Below are 18,841 nucleotides of genomic sequence, written 5' to 3' on the forward strand. Positions count from 1 at the left end.
GCAATAGTGTCAGGCAAAAAAGCATAAAACAGGACCTAGTTCCATTTGGTTACTTCTAAGGGCATGAAAAAATGCATCTCTAAAAAATACATTTTCCATTTACCTAAGTGTTCACAGCTTGCTTACTAATCTAAGTGCCAACCCCTGACCTCTGACTTCCCACATTAGATTGGTCAGCACAGCCGCTACCTGGCAAGGAATTTTATTTATAGTGTCAGAAAGCACAGAATGCTTAGAAAACACTTCAGCTATAAATAATTTACAAGATCGGCTTTTGTTTCACGAAAGGTAAGCAGGCAACATAAAATCACTGGCTATTTGAATAAAACCAACAGCATGAAAGAAAATCAGTAGACTGAAAAATTCTGACTTTAACATAAAAATAAATAGCTTCCTCGGAGAAATGAAAAAAAAACAAACCCCACCACAAACTAAAAACATGTATATGCTTAAGGAAAAGAAGTGAATGACTCAAGATGAAGACATGAAAATAAACAAAAACAGAGTGGAATAGAAAGATTGAATAACAGAAGGAATGTGCAAATAGACTAAACAGCCATGGCTGGAGTGGCTCAGTGGAGCACCCGGCCTGAGAACCAAAGGGTCGCATTTTCAATTCCTAGTCAGGGCACATGCCTGGGTTGCAGGCCAGGTCCCATATAGAGGCGTGTAAGAGGCAACCACACATTGATGTTTCTCTTCCTCCCTTTCTCCCTCCCTTGCCCTCTCTCTAAAAATAAATGAAGTTTAAAAAATAGACTAAACAATGAGTGGGACAGAATTCTCAGGACCTGTAATAAAACAAATAAGAAAACATTAATGAGCACAAAGTTCAAGGACATGGAGATAGATTCTGGAGAACTCTGTCTCATTGGATCTCTGAAATTGGAGACTAGAGAAGAGAGCAGAGGAAAACATCAAGGAAGTTAATTTTCCCGTGTAGACGTAGGATTTATTAACAGCCAAGGTATCTCCCACCGGTTTCCCTGCAGGAAACCTGAAAACAGGCACGTATTTAATTGTGGCCTGGCGATGTGAGAAAAGATAATGATAGGAAATAGGATAGCTCACAAGAATGGGAATCAAACCTAGATCAATCTTATGTTTCTGACATAACTTTTCTGGGCCTGTCCAAGAAGGAGTTTGTCCCTGAGATTAACATTTGAATCTGAGTAAAGCATTACACACCTATTACAACGGTCGAATTCCAGAACCGTGGCATCACCCTCTTCTGGCCAGGATGTGGAACTACAAGGACTCTTAGCCATTGTTGGTGGGAATTCAAAATGGTTCAACCTCTTTGAGTTTGGCTATTGACAACAAAACTAAACACACTCTTACCACACGAGCCAGCAATCATGTTTCTTGCTAATTCCTCTAAGAAGCTGAAAACATATCTTCACATACACACACACCTGCACCTAGATGCTTATAGCAGCTTTATTTATAATTGCCCAAACCTTGGAAGCAGTCAAAATGTTCTTCAGAAGGTGAAGGATAAATTAAATGTGGTCCATCCAGACAATAGAATACTCAAAATAGAATATTTTAGAATATTACATTCTAAAATAAGGCTAAACTAGACAGTGAAATGATCAGCAGTTGCCATCAGTTGGCAGGAGGAGGGATGAACAGGCAAAACACAGAGGATTTTTTAAAAAAAATATTTTATTTATTTATTTTTAGAGACGGAAGGGAGGGTGAGAGAGAGAGAGAGAGAGAGAGAGAGAGAGAGAGAGAGAGAGAGAGAGAGAGAGAAACATCAATGTGCGGTTGCTGGGGGTTCTGGCCTGCAACCCAGGAATGTACCCTGGCTGGGAATCAAACCTGGGACACTTTGGTTCCCAGCCCGCGCTCAATCCGCTAAGCTACGCCAGCCAGGGCAAAACACAGAGGATTTTTAGGGCAGTGAAAGTACTCTGCATAAAACTGAAATGATGAATACATGCCATTATAGACATGTCCAAACACTAGAATGTCCCACACCAAGAATGAACCACAATATAAACTGTGGACGGTAGTTGATTATACTGTGTTAATGGAGGTTCGACAATTGTAACAAATGCATCACTCTGGCAGCAGACACTAATAATGGGAGACACTATGCATGTGTGAGGAAGGGGATGTATGGGAAAACCTCTATGCCTTCCTTTTAATTTTGCTGGGAAGCAAAAATCATCTTAAAAAAAGGACAAATCCAGCCAAAATATTGATACTAAAAACATCTGGCTACGTGTATACTTGCTCACCTTAGAGTGTAGTATATATTTAGTGTAATTATCCTCTTGTCCTTGGGAATTCCTCTACTATGCTCCCCAGTGTAAGCCTAAAGAGAGTAACATACCATGTCATGTCATGACTGACCTACCACTTTTTGTCCCCTTACTAAAACAAGAGACGGCCCAAAGTGGAAAATTACTTCCATTGTCCGGGGGAAGAAGAGCTTAGGATGGACCAAAGTCTTGTTATTTCTACATGGATCTGTGGGTCCCTGCTCTAGGGGTTTCACAATCCTACAGGCACCTTTAATTGAAGCAACTGGGAGGACGGGGCAGGGAGATTGTATACTTCATATCGTGGATGCCTATCAAAGCCGTTTGAGTGGTTTATGCTTCTGGGAGAAAGACAAGGGTCATCAAGGCAACCAACAGAAGAGAATTAAGACTCTGGTAAATAAATCCTGGCAAATATAAGCAAAACATTATTACAATGGAAATTAAGAGCCACGGCATTGTAAAATGAATCACTTGATGATAACAATGCATGCTAATGTGTATGTTCTCTTCGAACAGTTACAGGATGTGTTTAAGCTTATTACTAACTCTTTAGGCCACCACAGCCCTCTGACTTAACCCCAAAGAAAGAATAACCACTGAGGCAAAAGTTACTAAGGGTGGTGTCACAAAAAAAATACACATGTACACATATATGTGTATATATAGCCTATTTCCCCCTCCTCCAATCAAAAGTCTCTCCTTAGAAATACTTATAATTGTGGTTACAGCTAATGGCCAGTTTTCTGTAGACAAGAGCCAGATAGGCCTGCTTGTCACAACTGGCAGTGGGTGTGCATCCATTTAGCCCACGGTTGTGTCCAACCCTCTTGTCAAGACAGAGACTCACTTGTAGCCAAAAGCACCCATGTAGCTTAGTCATTGGAATAAAGTATTTTGATTATCTACAACTAACGGTAAGGTGCTATATATAGTAGAACTTTATAGTTTTACTCACTTTCCATTTGAAAAATGGTGAGAAAATAAATATTTGGTCTCTACTAGTAATAATCAGACTATATAAGTCTATTTTTATACACTGTGAAGTTCATGCCAGGACTGACTCATTAAAGCAATTTCATGGGTAATCATCAGGATTTTCTTAAATACTCACATAAAATGATTAACTATACTTCAGTGAATCTTAATTTTATATACGTGTATGCTTATGTGTCTTCTGGCTTGTGACAAATAATATTTTGTGCTGTAAATAGTAAGTCAAACATTTTAGAAGTTATAGACCTAAGCTACTTAGGCACCAAAATTGCCAACTGAATTTCTATAAGTAGTATTTAATTTTCTTAATAGCTGTAATTATAGGCTACATATTTTCCCATAACAAGCCCAGCTCAAGAAGCTAAAAGACAATGAAAGCTATTCCAATTGAAAATAGTATTTGTAAGACATATATGAATAAGTTCACTTACACAGAAGTGGGAAAAGACTAAGGCATGTGTTACCTCACCTGTTTTGGGAAAATTAAGTGAAAATCCATAAAACACTCCAAATTCAGTTCTCTAGTCATGCTAGCTAACACCTGAGCAAATTTTAGTTGATAATATGAATCTGTATCTCTCTAATTTCATAAATTACGACTGCCTTTATGTTGGGAACCGCCCTGCCTGGTTTCAGAAGCTGCAACCCCCCATGGCTAAGGCTGAGGGAGTGACCTTGGGGCCCTAAGCCACTAAGGAGACAAAGCTCATCTCCCTGGCAGGGGCACCAACTCTGCCTCCTTTACGTCACCCTGCCTGGTCCCCAGTGGATGACTGGTAAGATTCTTCAAAGGAGGGATGACCTAAGACAGGTATAGTCACAAGGGGGTCCTCAGGGAAGGACCTGGTGGACTATAGAAAAAGGAGGAGATGGACCCTCACCCCTCCCCTTTGACATAGCCTGAGTCTTCATTCTGTCTGCAAGAAGGCTCCTGATGTCTTGGCTGCCTTACTTCTCCTGCCCGACTTAAGCCTGAAACAATGTTGGAGGTGGGTGTGACCCTGTGCTGGAAAGAGTGAGTTCCCTGGGGGTGATCAGGCCTAAGAAAGAATGCATAAAATCCTGTGCAACCTGCTTTGCTAATACCCTCAATTTAAATGATAAGGGTCCAAGCATGAAATGAGTTAGTTCCCCAAAGTTTTATGGCCCTTTAGCTATCTGACCTGACTCAGAATAAGCCCTCAGAGTTCTTTGAATGTTATCTACTATTTGATCGCTACTGAGTGACAATGACTGATGAGCTTTCTACATAGGCCCTGTATTGCTATGCAAATGAACCCAATAAAAGCCCATCGAGGAAAAGGCTCCTGGTCCTTCTCCTATGAGCAATCTGCCACCTTTCCTTCCAAAATGGATCATGTCTTAGTAGATTTATTCTCATCCATGGAGACTGGGGGTGGGTGGGGGGGCCCTGTGGGCAGAGCCCCTCCACCCCTTCATAAAATTAAAATATTTTATTGTTTTTCTAAAAATCTTTACCTTATTTTCACTCCTAAAATTTTCAAGTTCAAAGATCTATTAACTTGGTTAGAGGTGTCTATTTTCATTGAAGTGTCTGTCAGATACCAAGTAGTCAAAGGGAAAATAATAATGAGGCAGTCAATTTCAGGTCAGATATTATTTTATTATGTGATCTCCAAAAGAGTAGCAATTGCACACCTCTAGTTAAAGGGCTTTTTTCCAAGTGCTTAAATCATTGTATAGTATATTTTAATTTTCTTAAATAATTCATTTCACAGACACCTATTGAGAACCTGCACTTTGTCAAGCATTGCTATAGGAGCTAGGGATTCAGATATCAACATTCCCTTTCTCAAGATGCTCTTGTTCTTAGTAATACAAATAAGAAAATTTATACTTTCAATATAGTATACTAAACATACAATAGCAATATGCAGAAACTGTCATATTTTGGTCTATAAAGGAGAACATCAAGGAAAGACCCAAAGGAGAACATTTATTTCTATATAAATAAAGCAAGTAGTTCAATTGTTAAGAGAAAAAGAGGGAGAGAAAAAGAGGACCATTGGGTGGTGATACTTAGAAGAAAAGTTTGAATCGGGTCATGAAAGATAGTAGACACTGTCTTTATATACTTGGACTTCATCCCATAAGGAATTAAGGCCCTTAACCAGAAGAGTGATTTAATAAAATTTAATCTTGGAAAGTCCATTTGGGCTACTATTCGAAGAATGGTGTCTTGGGGCAATGCTTAGCATTGGGGAAACCGATGGACATGCCATTATAGAAATTCCAGTGCAAATAATGAAATCACCAAATAAGACCCTGACAATTATATTGGAAAAAATATTAAATAATTCCATGTATTTTGATGGAGGTATCCAATCTTCATGAATAACTTGATGCCAGTTTATGAGGGGTATTTTTTTTCTTAAATTTAAATGTCTAATTTTTTTTTTGCTTTGGAGGATTGGATAACTGTGAAGATGGTGTTTCCATTAATTATAATTAAGATTGAAGAATAAAAGTAGGTTTTAGGGCACAGTGAAAACAATTTAACATTTTGATGTTTTGTGGTAAAGTGTGAGAATGCCCATAGTCAGTTTGTACTATGAGGCTTAAAAACACGCCTTAGGTAGAAAAATAAATGGAGCTATCAATATATAGCTCTCAGATACAGATTGTAAGTACAGAATAAGAATAAAAGTTCAGGAAAGGAAGAATGAAGAATATTCATGTTTAAAGGGTTGGTGGAAGAAGAGTTCATTTGACAATGTTAAAAAATGTTATGAAAATTATGAAGGAAAAATCAGGAAAGAATGATATGATTGATGGAAGTCAATTCCTTCAAGAATCTGTTAATCACAAATTACAGGATTGTTTTTGACCTCTAAGATCCCTCAGGAAGAAAAACATTCGTCCTTAAAAAGAAATACACATAGAAGAAGATACAGAAATTAACCTGGGAATATACTATCATTCTTAAATTCATGAGTGGACAGTATATAAATCCTAGAGAGAAATTCTGTTGTCAGTCACTGGGGAACACGGAGGAGAGAATTAGGATTAGTGAAGTCTAACATTTGAGGGTTTATTTTAGATGTGCTTTAGAATATGCATATGGTTATATCCTATTAGTTCTATAATCTTTATATGCTGTGTCTCTAATGTGCTTAGGCAGACTAGCTGCTATCTTCAGATTTAACAATGCTGTAACTAGAGAGGGCAGCACTGCAGTTGCTCAGAGGCCTATTTCTGTTCCAATGTGCCCCATACCTTGGAGCATTCCTATCGTTATTCCTTATTTTCAGGGTTTTCAAACAATTTATTCATGACTTTTATATGGGTAGACAAGCATGCAGTGAGCTTTCTATCATGGTTTACGAATCCCAGAAGAGCTCAGAAATCAGTAACATTAGAAGACTTCGGTGCTTGATGTTTAACTTTTCTTCTTTATTTAAGTAGACAAATTCCTTCAAGCATTGTTTTGAAATCACAAGGACAGTAGCTGTCCTAATTTTAGAGTAATATCTTTTCTCTAAGTAGGTGACTCTTCGGTAGTGGTCTTTTGTTATTGGATATTTTGTCCCTAGATTTTGTGATTACATTTAGCTATTATGTCATTTATAGCTGTTGTTTAATTCAATACCAATTTTGAAACCATTTCATTGTTTAATATTTGTAGCATTTTAGTTAAATCAATTAGACAACTGATTTAAAGGATAATGTGCATTATTACATTATTAATTTTAGAATATTAAAATGAGATTCTGAATTAAAAATCAAGTATAGCAAGCAGATAAATATCTGTAAACATTTTCATTCTGTTAAATTTACAAATAAGTACCATACTTAGAGAATACACAATTGCCTTATATCTTTCAACTGCTAACATATAAAGGGATGGTCAAATGTGTATCCTCAGAAGTTTCACCTGCTACTTCTACATGGATATACTCACATTAAACATTCATGGCTATTGTTTATTGACTCAAACAATTTAAATTCTAATGATTTGTTTTCAAGATCTACAAAGAATATAGTTCTCAAGGACATTAGGTTGAGTTTTAAAAAAGTCTCAAAAATGCTCAGTAGCAGTAGCCATCACGGAGATGAAAATTAAAACCACAATGAGATACCACCGCACACTAGTCAGAATGGCCATCATAAACAAATCAACAAGCAACAAGTGCTGGCAAAGTTGTGAAGAAAAAGGAGCCCCAGTGCACTGTTGGTGGGAATGCAGACTGGTGCAGCCACTGTGGAAAACAGTATGGAATCTCCTCAGAAAACTAAAAATAGAACTACCCTTTGACCCAGCAACTCCACTGCTGGGATTATACCCTAAGAATCCTGAAACACCAATTCAAAAGATCCTATGCACCCCAATATTCATAGCTTGTAAATGAATGGATCAAAAAACTGGTACATTTACACAATAGAATTCTCTGCAGCGGAAAGATGGAATCCTACCCTTCGTGACAGCATGGGATGGAACTGGAGAACATTATGCTGAGTGAAGTAAGTCAGGCAGTGAAAGACAAATACCATATGACCTCACCAGTAAGTGGAACTTAATCAACAAAACAAACAAGTGAGCAAAATAGAACCAGAGACATGGAAATAAAGAACAAACTGACAGTGACCAGAGGGGAGGGGAGAGGGAGATCACGGGGGAAAGAAGCAGAAGAGCCGACATGGAACAGGTATAAAGGAGCCATGGACAAAGCCAAAGGGAGTTAGGATTGAATGTGGGAGGTGGGGGTGGATAGGGTGGAGGAGAGTAATGGGGGAATAATGGGGACTGATTGAACAACAATAAAAAAAGAAAAAAAAGAAAAAAACCAAGAATCACTAATTGTATTCTTCCTTTTATATGTCATTCTCAAAGGGACAACAATAATAGAAATAGAGAACAAATTATCAGTTGCCAAGAATTAGAGAGAGTTGTGGGGAGAGGGATGAATTTAGCTAAAAAGAATAGTACCAGAGAGATCTTTGTGGGGGTGTAATAATTTGGTATGTTAGTTGCAATGGGCAGTTGACTAAAGAAATATTCTCATGTGATAAAGTGACGTAAAATTATAAGTACACATTATGTGAAAGAAAAAAAAAGCACAGTGAAATACTTCTCAACTAGCACAAAATCATTTTTTGATAGGACTATAATTCACTATAACTGTTGAAAACTTGGCACCTTAATGAAGTTTTCCTAGACAGTATTAAAATAAAAAATATATGAAAAGCAAAAACCAAAACTGAAAGTGAAAAGAAGACAAATTTTTCTGGACGTGGAAGATATATAATGCAAATGTAACAATTTAATCTCTAAGCAATAAAGCTGGATTTTAAAATGTCAACAAAAATATAAATGCCCAGACACATACATCTGTGCAGAGAGAGGGAGAGGCTGAAAAGATAGCCTACATATATATTTTTTCTTTTCTTAGGTCTACTCATTTATTTCTTTTTTTCATTGTGAAATAAGCAGCACTTACAACTTTTATCATCATAACACAATATCAATTAAAAAATGGGCAAAAGACCTAAACAGATACTTCTTCCAAGAAGACATACAAATGGCCAACAGATATCTGAAAAGGTGCTCAGCTTCACTAGCTATTAGAGAAATGCAAATCAAAACTCCAATGAGATACCTACTCACACTGTGGAATGGCCATTATCAAAAAGACAAGTAATAACAAGTCCTGGAGAAACAGTGGGGACAAAGAATCCTCATTCACTGTTGGTGGGAATGTAAACTGGTACCCCACTATGGAAGACAGTATGGAGGTGCCTCAAAAAATTAAGAATAGATTTACCATAAGACCCAGTGATCCCTTTTCTGAATGTCTACTTGAAAAATTAGAAATACGTATTAGCAAAGATACATGTACCCCTATGTTCATTACAGCATTATTCACAGTGACCAAAACATGGAAACAACCAAAGTGTCCTTCGATAGATGATTGGATAAAGAAGATGTGGTTCATATATACTATTAAATACTATTCAGCTGTAAGAAAAGATGAAATACTGCCATTTGTTACAACATGGATGGATTTTGAGAATTTCATGCTAAGCAAAACAAGTCAGACAGAAAAAGTCAAGAACCGTATAAGAGGGTATGAGGATTCACTGATATGTGGAACATAAACTTGAAAGCAACAAATGAACCAACAAGACAAATAAACAAACAAAAACTCATAGACACAGACAACATCGTGGTGGTTTCCAGAGGGCGAGGGGGTTCAGTGGAGGTAAAGAGTAAATGGGGTCGACTATATGATGATGGAAAAAGATTTGACTTTGGGTGGTGGACACACCATGCAATATACAAATTATGTATCATAGAACTGTACACTGAAACCTGTATAAAATTATTAACTCATGTCACCTCAACAAATTTAATTTTTTTAAAAAGCAAAAAGAAAAACAAAACACAACTGGAAAAAACAATGAAGTAAGCTGCCAGGAACTGCATTGCCAGCACAGGATCTACTAAAAAACTCAACAAAGCTCAGTGTCCTCTGGAGACTGGAGGACGTTCAGCGGTTATTATTAACATGAGCATGGGCAAACACCCATGTACATCACAAACAGAGACACAGTAATTCGTACTTCAAGTGCTATCTTTACTCCCTCAACATTTATGATTATCGTAGTGTCCAACATTCTGTCTTAGCATGGAAATTTATCCTAAATGTCTCAGGTAGCATAAGTCTACATTTTATTTAATTTGCTGCTTTCAAGACTGTCAGTTTAATTCTATTCGTGACTGTCAAAAGAAAAAGAATGCAAAAATAATCACGATGATTACTCTGTGTAAATTTAGCTAATAATTTTCTGAGGCCACTTGTTATTTCCACCTAAAAATGGTGCTCCTGCCATGGCTTTGTCATTGTTATTTGTAGCTTATGTAATGTTTTTCATCTTGAGCAATAAATAACTTTTATTTTCATACAAGAACTTAAAAGTAGTTAAATTAATACAGCTCTAACTCATGTTAATGATCAGAAGTATAGATACCTTTTTAAATAAAATTATTTTGACTGATAAAATTGATAAGACATTTTGCCTTGGAGTTAGAATATGATGCCTTTTATTTTTCCAGGGCCCTCCAAAATTCTCAGTTGATCTGAATATGACTTAAATATTTAATATATTCCTGATGGCATGCATATACAGATATGAAAAAGCAATGGTGAACTTCCTTTGGCATATTAGGGAGAAGAGATTAATTTTAATTAAAAACAGAATACTAAATGAGACAAGAAAAACAGTCATAATATTTATGCTAGTATTCCAACCTCAAAATTTTCCACATATCTTTCTTTCACTACACATAAAATTCAGTAGATATTACTAAAATAGTCTCAACATTGCAGTCCCTCTCCATAATAGTTGAGACCAGAACCAGAGTTTTTACTATGGGTTTCTGCACCAGGACATTACTTTTGGTACCTATGTCTTGCAATCACTTCCCAGAAGAGTTTCAGGCAAAATCGTGATGTAGAGGAATCTTTGGAACTTTTCTATTTACTTCTATGTGACAAGTCTACTCCTATCAAATGCACCCCAATTGTCTCTTTATGTCAACTATTGGCCAATAAATCCACTTAGTTCAACCCATTGTTATGATTCACATGCATTGGGTCTTATTTATCCACACCAATCTTTGCTAGTCACCAGCCAAATTAACCTCTCCTAAGTCCTACTCAAGTGATTTGCATTATATACCTCTCTAATTGTTCAATTCATTTTCCTGATAAAGGAATGACTACTACATCTCTTCAAGGCATATGTTTATACTATTAGGGATTGTTAAGGCTGGGGAGGATGTTCTGGTTTGCCAGAGGAGATATTTTATGGTAGGAAGAAGGACTGTTTGACATCTGTGTTCGTTTGGGTCCTCCCGGAATCAGATGCCAAGGACTCAGAAGTAGAAGATGTTTATTGGGGAGAATGCCTGTGAAAAATAAAGGGGAGGGAGCACAGGAGTAGTCACGAACCTTGACATTGGTAAAGGCCTGACACTTGTTCGAGAAGGGGGAAGAAGGAGCGTTGAGGAGAAAGAGTCTGAGACTGGAGTGCACCTCTGAGAACGTCTAGGGCAGCCCAACGCGAGATTCATTGTGAAGATTTGGCAGAACCAGCCAGGCCCCAGCCACTCCACTGTACTTGGTCATTGGCCAGAAGCTGCCAAGGAAGCTGTCCTTGACCCCAAAGAACAGCATGATAGATCCCGAAGGCATTGTGGCTAAAGGCCATCAGCTAGATGTGCTCCTCTTGGAGAATTCTTCCATGAGAGGTCCGAAGGAAGGGACTGCGGCAAATGCCTCACCTATGACTACATACGCTTTAAAGCTGCCATTCTCTGAGCATATATTTCTTTCAGTATGAAGTGGCTTTTTAAAATTTATATGTATTATCTATTTCACTTCTGCATTTTTGCCTAAGTTTTGACAGTATAAAATGAGTTTATTCTTATCCGTGTTGCTTTGCTTTTAATTTTATTCAGTTCTACAACTTATTTACTTCTCTCCTTTTGTTCATTATTTAATTATTTTTTTATTAAGTAGGCAGTTCATTGCATACATACACATTGTTACTTATTTGACTAGGCAATATATGCATTTTGGAGAAAAATCAAAGTGTACCCCACTTTAATCTGTAGTCTAAGGCCCAACTAAAGGGACCCTTCATTGATTTTTCCTACAAATCTATGAGCTTCTAGCACATGCTGTGATCTCCCAGCTACACTGCAAAACATGCCTATAATACCTACATTGCTTCATATACTGTATTTTGAAACCCAGCTAAAATGAGAATCCTTTCTGCATGATTTTACATATCTTAGTTCAAAGATTTCTAGGTGAGTGAAACCCATTCTTACAGAGCAATTATAACAAAATATAGCACACGCGGCAGTGGTTGGCATGTTTATCCAATAAAAATGCTGTCACACTCCTATAATTGCTCCGCTTGATTTGCAGTGCTCGTGTCTGGTATTATAGTTCCAACATTCCTGATGGTGATGTTTGATTAATGTCATGTGACACGGGTGGCTGGTATTAGGATTTTAAGAACTATAGATAAGAAAATGTAAATTAGAATCTTAAAGTGTTAAGACAATTTAGGCAAACAGAATAATGAGAAATCCCTGCTAAATATATCTATTCTTCCAGAGCCTTAGGTCTTCAAAATAACTCTGCACTAAGAAAGAGCTCAAACAATTTCTGTTTAGTGCTCAGCGGGAAATGATATGGCCCGGAGGAGCAGAGTCTGAAATGGGATGCTGGGTGCAAGCTGATTGACCAGCCTCCCACTTACTTGGGGTTCTGACGGGCTGCAATGCTTTCAGGGCTGTACGTTCTTTCTTTCCTGTTTGACCTGCTTATTTTCATGACAAGCTTTCCATGAAAGCAGAGAAGAACTGCACAGAAGATACAAGACAAAATTGAAAGAAGGGAGAAAAGATAAAAGATAGGCTGGCAGACATGCAGGTCGAATCTGAAAAAAAAGGATGGCAAATGGAGAGTGGACTGAACATATCGTGAAAAGTGATGAAAGAGCCATAGCTCCCAGATTGGTTTTGGCCTCTGAGAAGTAATGAATTACATTCACATCCACACTCTACCATTGAACATCTTGGGGAAGTTACTTTTCTTTACTGTGCTTTATATTGAATATAGGTGTTGTTTAGATTATACATGATAATACATGTAATATGCCTGGAACATTGCATGGTATATAAAAAGCAGTCTATAGATGTAATCTGTCAAGCACAAAAATGATAAAGGCATAGTAGGAAATATAGTTCAAAATTCTGGGAAATTCACTTTATACAACAGTACAGTGCTTCCTCCTCATTTTCACATCAGAGTATACACACACACAAATCGTACTACTTATATGGCTCCCCATAGTAAATTGGAGGAAACTCAGAACCCCAGGAAAGGTGGCTGGCAGATGTGACAGCGGTCCCAGTGGTGTCTGCCACCCCAAGCCTTCTGTGGATGCTCTGAGGCTGAAGGGATTAGCATTCCCCAAGACACCAGAGTGCGGTGGCCCATCTGCTGGGAAGCTCTGCAGTAACATAAACTGAAAAGCTGAGCCACTCAGCTCTTTGCCATCTGGAAATGCATTTAACTGGGAGTTACAGAAACCCACAGGCAATAAGAATTCTAAGGTGGACAGGGCAGGTCTTGTCTTAATAGCTCAACAGTGCCCTCAGATACCCTCTTTCCCATGTCTCCTATCTCTTCTCACCAACCCAGACTTACCGCCCGATTTCAAGTTGCCATGGATGCCAGCCTGGATGATTTCTGTAGCTTCTAACAGAGCCCCCTATGCCTGCCTTTGTTTCCCTATAGTCTGTAATTGCCACAGCAGCCAGGGGATTATTTCATGACTACGATTATGTGCTGTCTCCCCTTCCCCCTAAGAGAAAAAGCCAGTTGTTTACCCCTGTGCAAAGGCGCACAGGATCAGCCCCTCTCTGAAGTTATCTCTACTCTGTTCTCAAATATGAAATGTACTCTTTATGCCTTTAGTCTGATTGCTTTTGCCCCCAAACACCTCATATTGACCCAGATACTTCTCTCTCACTATTTACACTTTGTAATGGTTAGTTTCATGTGTTAACCTGGTCAAGCTACGGTGCTCAGTTGTCTGATCAAACACCCGTTTACAGGTTGCTGTGAGAGTATGATTTAGATAAAATTAATATTGAAATCAGTCAACTCTGGGGAAGGAAAATTGCTTTTCACAATATGGGTGAGCCTCATCTAATCAGTCAAAGGAGAGTCACTGAAAGGCTGGAGTCCCTCAAAGAGGAAGCAGTTCCACCTCTAGACCGCTCTGGGACTCAAGACATAAACATCAATTCTTTTTTTTAGATGTATTGGGGAGACATTGGTCAACAGGATAGTACAGCCACTGTGGAAAACAGTATGGAAGTTCCTCAAAATATTAAGAATAGGGCTACTGTATGGCCCAATCATCCCTCTTCTGGGTATTTCCCTGAAAAATTCAAAAACACTTATTCACGAAGATACGGTATATGCAGCCCTGCGTTCATTGCAGCACTGCTCATGGTTTCCAAGATGCAGAAACCACCAAAGTGTCCTTCAATAGATGATGGGATAAAGATGTGGGGCATGCATACCATGAAATACTACTCGGCCACACAAAAAGATGAAATACTACCATTTGTGACCACAAGAATTCTTGGGGTTTCCAGCCTCCCCCCTTGCCCCGTGAATTTCTGACTTGCCAGCCCATCCAGCTGTGTCAGGCAACTCCTGAAACAAAGCTCTCTCTGTCCCTCTGCATACAGCCTGTCCTTCTGCTTCTCTGCAGAATATCAATTCACACTTACACCACACACCACTGGCGCACTTTATCCCCTTTCTCTGTTTTATCTTTGTATTTATGTCTATCCTCTCCCACTAGAATACAAACTACATGTAGGCGAGATTCTGTCCCCACAGCTTTAGAATAGTGCCTGACACACAGCAAGTTCTCAATAAGTGTGTGTTGAATAGAAATCAAGTAAATCATGATGTTCTTCTACTCCTAGCCTTTCAGTACCTTCCCCGTACAAGGTATCTGAAATGCACGAGATTGACAATGAGGACGTGAAATGAAAAACGAGAGAAATTCAGGGGATAGACAGACGTGTCAGCAACATTTAGGGGCATGCGGAGGGCGAGTAAACTCAAAGGGTTTTCATGTGTGATCCAGAAAGGAGGCACTTCACAAAGGAAAGTGGGCATGTAAAGACGTTTGGGGGAAGTTTTATTAAAAATGAAAAGAAATGACTTTAGAAACTAAATAGGCTTAAAACGCTAGTTTTACATAAATTGAAGTGGTAAAAACTTACATAAGCACAGGCGACCTGACTTCTACTGCTACTTAGCTGCGCGACCACATGAAACGCATTTAGTATTTCAGTATTTCCCTGGGCCCTACCCAGAGCGCTGGGACCTGTGCTTCACTTTCCTGGCACGGGGCCCCGTCTCCCTCCACAACTGGGTCAGATGACAGATGCGAAAATATTGAGAAAAATTAATACACAAAACTACACGTGATGCATATAAGAATGTTTATGAAAATAATAGTGGTAAGATAATGATGTTGATAGGATATTAACTTCTGGATACGAAATAACCAAAAAATCAAAATTAAAAAAAATTATCAAGGTAAAAAGTCAAGCTAGTGATGAAATCATTAGCTTGGCAGAGCTTAGAGAGCAGGACTTTGGGGCCCCATTTAATTTCTCAGAGAGGGAGGGAGATAGGCAGAAAACTTCCTCTGTGTGTGCCAGACGCCTGGAAAAACTGGTATTTTTTAGTACTTTGGAGAAAATCGGAAAGGAAACTGCAAGTCCAGCCTCTCGCTCTGACACTTATAAATATGTATTATTAAATGTTATTGCACAGCTGTTTCCCCTAGACATGTGTTTTAAGTGAGCAGTGTTATCTTAAATGTACTATTTGCCTGCCACAATCTTGAGGTGAACTTGACTGGAATCAGGCTGCCCAGCATACTATCATTAGTCCCCTAAAAAGGCAAAATTACTCTTTTTCAAATTGAACTATGATCATGATTTTTGACAAACTGCACAGAATTGATAACTCGATGCAGAGTATAAACTCTGTACTGCTTCTGAGTTGTATAGAAGGAGTTCAAAAGCACTGACAAATATTATAAATCACAGTAAGTGTGCAGAAGAAAAATATGGAACAGTGAAATGTCAGTGAGACAAAGAGGGGATAGGAAACACCTTGTTCATGGTTTTGGAGAAAAATAAAGGTTGGTTTCATGACAACACAAAGCTCAGACTCTATTTCTGTTTGATGTTTAATATGCTACTGTGACCATTAGCCAATTTGTTATTAAAGATTTTGCAAATCAAATGTGGCCCTTTCTATTTAATATCAGCAACCTATATCTTAAGTCTAGTTCATAAATTTATCAAATTTTAACTATATAAATCTATCAATAAATATTTATTGTGATTTTTTCTTGTGTATTTAGAACCTTGAAGGCCTCTTGTGAGACAAATATTACTATTTGGCCGGAGAAGCAAGTGCTGCATACAGATAACCTTGACATTGCATGACCATGTTTATGTCCCAAGCTAGACACACAATGTAATAAAATGTTTGCAGCTGACACTAAGTGTCATAGAATGTGGACCTGGGAATGGGTCATACCCCACCTCCACTGGGGCTAAGATCTTATTAGACTTGTTCACACAAAGATTTGTGCCTTTATAAGCTAAGATCACTACAGTTACTGAACATTTCCTTTGGAGTAGAATATTCTAATGGTGGAATATTTATGTTTGGGATGGAAACTCACAATCATGGGGGGATAGCTCTTGGATTTAGGAAAATGCTTCCTACATCTATGACTAGACATTGATACATGTACTGAAAATGCCATAACACCCAACAAGTTGGACTTTTATATTCCATATAGAAAAGAAAAGGACAGAAATAGGAGTATGCAGGTGAGTGGGCATTATATATTAATAACACCTGTGAAAGCATGCATTGAATACCTACACCTTCCATTCTCATGAAGACAGAATATTTAGATTCTGCTGAGGTTCTTTCTGTACTACTGTACCCTAAATGTTCGATATGACACTAATTCCAACAACTGCACCATTAGAAGAAGAGTTGTCCCAAGGTTATGCCCATGAGCGAAGTGTTCTTGGTCATCAAAGTTGGACGCTGAAAGAAAGCAGAGCCACTGGAGAAAATGAGTAGGTGAGAAAGATTGGATTTGGGGGAATATAACACATTTGGATGCAAAAAGGTGACCATCTACAATGGCAATATATACACAGGAGAAGATGTCCAACTCTCAGAAATAATCTTCTGGCTAGAGTTTTGATGAGAGGTCATATCTGGGAATAATGTGTCATGAAAAGCCTTTTGTGAATTCACTTGAGGGGGCAGGTAGGAAAGATGAGTGGGGGACAGAGCTTGCCCTACTTCGTGAGTAAATATTTTCCCAATGAAAGTCTCGAAGAGAAGACTAGGGATTTTTTTAATAAGCACCCACAATATATACAAATATATATTTGCTTAAGAGAAAAAGCAAATCTGAGAGGAAGGGTCCCTGCCTCTAAAAGATCAGTAAAGAGAACATTAGCAGGTTTCCAGCATTTTAGAATTCTCCTGTGTCACCCACATGTGTATTCAGAAAAGAGTTACAACTGAATTGTAATTTCAGATCCAATATCAAGCTTAATTTCAGCACTATTGTCACAGCTTTCAAATATCTGTCTCATCAGGACCCTTAAGGCTGCTGTAGCACACTTAAAATGATGCTGAATTTCTTTGTTTCTGTCAAGCTGTGGAAAACATCTTTCAAGTTCGTTGGGTCAGACGTGATGAGCACAGCTAACACCTTGAGAAGCAAGTCAACACTATTCTCAGCATTAAGCCAAAACAGCACAACGGCATTTTTTTTAGCTTCCTTAAGATACCCTTAAAGTGAGACAGGTGGAACAGATATAGAATAAGGATTAGAACACTTCCACAGAATAGATAAACCACTTTGGAAACAAATTGAACAATTTTAGTTTTTATATTCTTGAGGGCAAAGGAAAGAAGAAATCGCAAGCAAGTATGATAAGTCGTACTTAAAAATATAATAGTATCTGGGCTAAATTCATTCTATGGGATTTTTATTAAAGATGTTTTATAGATCCTGAGTTAGCCCATAGACTAACATAGTTTTTAAGGGAGCATAAGTCTTACTACAGTAAAATTTTAGACATTCCAGGCACAGAAGCTTTAACAAGGGCAATATAATTATGGCAGAATTGTTGTTGCCAAAGACGTGGCAACCCTTCCTTTGGGTAGGGCTGTCACTGAGCCATGGTTTCACAGTCATGGACTACGCATCAGGATTCCCTTTGACTGTAAGTGTGACTACGTGATGTAATTCTAGCCTCAGACCATTGACAAAAATTATATACTTGCCTTGTTTCTTTCATTGTGTATCTGGAATAGTGAGTATGTGGCTTGGATATTCAACAAGCATCTTAGTGTTAATGAAAAAACTAATGGAGGAGAAAATCGGTTTTATTGGCATAGAAGGAGTAGTTCACAGTATGCGTGGATGAGACCACCCAGGGAGAGTGCACAGGGTGAACACAGTGCTGGTTTAAGGACAGAAGGTTGAGACACACCCATGTATAAGAGATAAGAGGGAGGTGTAAGAAGAGCACACAAATAATTTATAAATGAATAGTGAGAGCCCTTAAATAGAGAAAAACTTGCCAGAGAAATAGAAGAAAATGTTGTAGAGTCAAAAAACAGAGTTTTAAGAGAGCAATCAATAGGTGTATTATCACCCCAGGGTACCCATTTTTTTTAAACCTACCAATTTTTGGAATGATGTGGGGAGAACATCTCCCAGTGGGTGGTGAGGGCAAAATCCTGACTGTTGCTTTCAAATAAGGAAAGAGGAGTAAGGAAATGCACTACCTGCCCTGGTGGTTGTGGCTCAGTGGATCGAGTGCTGACCTGTGAATCAAAGGAAGTGCACGGCCACAAAGGAGACAACTCGATGGAAGATTGAAT

The sequence above is a fragment of the Phyllostomus hastatus genome, unplaced genomic scaffold (assembly GCF_019186645.2).
Source record: "Phyllostomus hastatus isolate PE091 unplaced genomic scaffold, TTU_PhHast_1.1 phas_scaffold_46, whole genome shotgun sequence".
In the NCBI taxonomy this organism is placed as follows: domain Eukaryota; kingdom Metazoa; phylum Chordata; class Mammalia; order Chiroptera; family Phyllostomidae; genus Phyllostomus; species Phyllostomus hastatus.